This window comes from Rousettus aegyptiacus, unplaced genomic scaffold, assembly GCF_014176215.1.
Source record: "Rousettus aegyptiacus isolate mRouAeg1 unplaced genomic scaffold, mRouAeg1.p scaffold_m13_p_2, whole genome shotgun sequence".
Classification (NCBI taxonomy): domain Eukaryota; kingdom Metazoa; phylum Chordata; class Mammalia; order Chiroptera; family Pteropodidae; genus Rousettus; species Rousettus aegyptiacus.
In genome coordinates this window covers 54941065-54945982 of record NW_023416295.1, presented here as the reverse complement: position 1 = coordinate 54945982, position 4918 = coordinate 54941065, and positions in this window count along the sequence as shown.

Here is a 4918-nt window from a genome sequence, read left to right as displayed (position 1 = left end):
GATCCAAACCCTTCACCTAGGGAGAACCTGGCAGTTGGAAGTATCCTCCCAATTGTGTGCACTGTGCCAGCAGTGGAGTTTGTGATTAGAGTGTGTCCCAGGCTTTCCTACCAATTTCGATGAGGGTATTTTCTTGTTCACCCAATGTGTAGGAGCTGCTCAGCTAGGTTCTATATATTTTTCAGAGAGAGTTTCTCTGTATGCAGCTGTACATTTTGTGTGTCCATGGAGGAGAGGAGGAGGAGTTCAGGAGCCTCCTATGTCACCTTCTTGGTCAGCTCTCTTCTTATTCATTTATTTTAAATTAATTAAATATTTAGAAATACCTGTTTTAATTTTGAATGCTACATATTAATAAGTATAACCTAAAGAAACAAAAGCTCTTTGGGTCGTCAATAATTTTTAAGAGAGTAAAGGGGCCCTAAGAACAGAAGTTTTGAGAATAACTGATTTTTATCACTTATTGGAAGGTGAAGACTTGCTCTCAAGAAAGAATTGAGAGGTTGGACATGTGAGAAAGAAGTCGAGGTGGAGAGTCCTGTAACAACAAACTTTCCAGCTACTGTGACCTACAACTCTGAGAGGGTAGCCAGAATGTATGTAAAAAAAAGTATCAGAAAGATCCTCTTTGCCTAGTTTCCTGGTTTTGAATAATACTGAGAGTATTTATTTAATAAGTAATTGTTATGAGAAATTGAACAATAAGTCATTCTATATATATAGATAAGTATGTCTATATTTGTGTATAAGAGAAAATGGTATATCTTCGGAATTTCCATGAAGCCCATGTATTTTAATGCTTAGAAGTTTGATTTTTTTCTGATTGTGAAAGCAATACATGTTCACTGTAGGAAATATAAAAATTCTGAAAAGTGTTAAGAAAATATGAATTAGTTATAATTCCACCTCACAGAGATAATGAGTTGGTATATTATCTATTTCTTTATGTCTCTATTTCTTAAACAAAGTTGTTATCATGTTGTATATATAATTTTATATCTGCTATATTTACTCGACCTTTTATTATGAACACTTTCCAATTAGATAATCATTTGAAATCATTATATGTAGTGAAGTAAATATCCCATTGAGATTACACAATCTATTTAGCCAGTCTGCTACATTTGACATGATTTTTTTCTCATTTTAATAAAGAATATTTGAATATGTCCCTCTCTATATACTTATTTATTCTGTACACAAGCACACACACACATGCACATGCCAAGAGCTCTGCATATGTTCTTGTAAACATCACTGGTTCAAAAGCATTCATTCTAGTGAAGGAATAAATATTGCAAAGATGTAACCCCCTCTCAGATTAACTTATAAATTTATTGTTACATTTATTAGTTATTCCAATAAAAGTGCCAGTGGATTTTTTAAAAATGATTAAATGAGCCTAAGTGTTATGTGAATAAATCAATAGATAAGAAAGATTTTTAAATTGAGGACATAATTGTATAGCAGATATTAAAATGTATTATAAAACTGAAATAATTAAAACAGGACGGTTTTGTAATAAGGACGGACAGATAAAATAATAAAATTACCTGAAAACAGTGTAGCATGTATAGAAATTTAGTATATGATTAAAAGCAGTATCACAAATAAGTAGTGGCACTGAAGAATATTCTATAAATGTTGCAAAAATACTATTATCTTTGTAAAACAATAAACAACAAAAAAAAATAAATCCCATTGCTAACAAGCTAGTTGAGATAAAATTAGAAGGAAAGATACATGGTGCCATCTAGTGGTGAAACAGATAACTGCATGCATGTTGCTTAATGCAGCATCTATTGGCACAAATTGAAAATGAATGGAGACTCCAGGGAGGTAAATTATTCATTAATAAAAAGATTTATACTTCCTTCTTTAGGACTAATTTAAGAAAACTTTTGTTAATACTTATAAAATTATATTATTGTTTTAGAGTCCATTATAAATGGTAGCCTATATAGTGATCCTAAGTAACAATGTAAGAAATTACAGTTGCAAACATGCACATAAACAAGCATGCCAACCTGTCATACTTTTTTTTTAGTAACACGATGAAACAAAAGAATAATTTGAATAAAATAATGCTGATTGAAAATTTATATATGAGAGTTGAGCCTGCCAGTAGTTTTAATTTTGAATAAGAACACATTTCCAGAAACCTATTCCTTGGATCGTGGAGCCTGATGGAGGCCCAGAATTTGCCCTGGGCTTCTAACTAGTGTGGCTGTGCAGTTCCTGAGCTTAGTGGAAGTTTGAACTTTTCTCATTATCCCCAGATACAAATTCTACACACACAACCATCTCTATATTTGCTCTGCCTTCAGACTTTCCACCAATTCATCTAAATCGTGGCCAGTACACACGGGTGAATCTGTGAAGAAGCCTTTCCATTTCTGGGAAGAAGCACTCCTTCTTCCAAGTGGGTGCCGCACAGCTGCCCTGTTCTCATCTACCTCTGCTCGTCTTTGGTCCAGAGACGAGCTCCTAGACTAACGCTGGGCCTAGAAGTCCTCTCCTTTGGCATTTTGGATTTCAGACCGAGAGAATTGAGTCAGTCTGTCTGTGAGTTATCAAGACTGAGACCTTAAAATCCAAGAGCTTTTAGTGACCATTAATGAAACTGAAGAAGTAGAAAGAGCAAGTAAAGGAATGAAACCCAAAGGAGCAGCAACGGAATATGAATAAAGTGCCACCACGTGGGCTCCCATCCTTGGCTCCGTTGCTCCTAATAAGTATCTTTGCCCTTTGCTCAGCTTGAATGTTTGGTTAGTTCCTCCTTGGATTCCTTACATTCCCAATATCCTCCTAATAAACTCTTCCTTTTGCTGAAGCAAATGCAAATATTTTTGTATTCTTCAAATTCAAAAGTGTACTAATATATTTTTTGAAAGGACAAAACCGACATATATCTTTCAATGTCTGCTCATTACTCTCTCATCAAGCCCACATTCTTTAGGATGACCTATGAGGCTTCTTGTGATCTCTCAGACCTCGCTGCTGGCTTTGCTTGTTCTTTCCTTCCTCCCGTCCACCCTTCACCTCCTTTCTCCATCTTCCATGCTTGAGCCATATGCAAAATTCTCACGCACTATACCACGACACTCTACTGGCCTCTTGGCCAGGTTATTTCCTCTCCAAGAAATACTCTTTCACCAACCTCTTCCCCCAGCAGATCCTATTCATCCTTCAGATCCTAGTTTAGGCATCATTTTTTCTAGAAATCCTCTTAGATTCCCGTCAAGCTGGGCTGGTTGCTCCTCCTATTTTAGTACCATGTCTCTAACCCCATTACAACTTTTATCACTCTGCATCAAAATGACCTGTTTATTTGTTTGTCTCTCCCAGGAAGCTCTAAGCTCCATGAGGGAAGACAGCTCCGCTTCACTGTTGCATGGAAATGCTTTGTGCATAACCTAGAATACGGTCAGTACTCAAATATTTGTTTAATGAGCAAATGAATATACACGGAGAACCCTGTCTGTTATCTAAGTAAGAAACACTAAGGCCCAACTGAGCTGTGAATCTTTTCAGAGCAAAGTGTCCAATCAACCTCATTTCTGCTTAGACGAGGATCTGTAAATCTCTAATAACATTTTTGAGAGCTACTGCCTCATATTTAAAAATCAGACAAGTACTTCTAACATATGCAACTTCTTCTTATGCTAAGTCAAAGCTAAATGCACGTGAATCAGTATAAGGATTATCTGTATTTTGTGGACATGGGTGATCCAGACACCCACAAGGAGATAAATAAATGTTTTAGGTGAGTCCTTCAATGATTTTTACAACTGATGCCAATTTGGCAAGCTCGACTGGGCCCTATCAGTGTGGGGAACCATGATTTTGGTATGATGTTGGGGAATTTGTGGCTTCCATCTGCTGGTTATCTCACAAAATGTGGAGCTGAGAAAAAAAAAAAAATCACATACTGATTAAATCATAGAATCCCACACTTGGAAGGGACTTCATGAGATGATCTGGGCCCGCCTCCTGAAGGTCAATGCATAAATCATCTTGTGCAGATGGCTGTTTATACTATTTTTAAAGCTCTTTAAGGATGGAGATTACACAGCTTCCCTTGGTAGTCTGATCTTCATGGTCAAGAACTTCCTTTTTTAAAAGCCCAGCTTCTCACTGCAGTTTGGCCCATTTCCTCTTCTTCTTCCCTCCTTCTCCCCCGCCCGCCCCCCCCCCCAGCTCTCTATGAATATGGAGAGTACATGATCAACCTTTCTTGCTAATTATCTCTGGCCCACACTCCATACTGTTGCAATTAATCATTAAGATTTATGCTATTCTCCCCCACCTAATCTACACAGTTCTAATTTCTTTATTTTTCAGAAGACTTATTTTTTTCCCTCTATAAGAAGTTGTGTCATTTAAAAATTTCTCCTTAGACTCTATTCCATAGCTCACAATATAAAATGGGTAATAACATTTCTGCTCATGTCCTAGTCAGCTGTAAATAAACAACAAAATTTTCTTCTTTTCTTATCCCAGTATCACATTTACTGTTTAAATTACAGCATGTCCTTTTTGTTTCTGGCCTAGATTGTGTTTCAGAATAAATCTCAAGCCTTTTGCTATCAAATTGCTACTTTCTATATGTCATAGCTATGTAAGTTGTCTTGGGTTTTGGGGTAGGTTAAATAATACCACTCCCCCCACCCCCAAATAGTTCATATCTGGATCCCAGGATTTGTAAATACGTTATCTTACATGGGGGGGGGGAGGGAAGTGGGGGGGGGGGAAGCCTTTGCGGATGTGATTAAGTAAATTAAAGATCTTAAGATGGGAAGATTATCCTGGATACCCAGGTAGACCCAAGTAATAACAAGTATCCTTATAGATAGAGACAGGAAGATTAGGGTCAGAGAGAAAAGAGATATGATAAAGGGAGCAGAGATCGGAGACA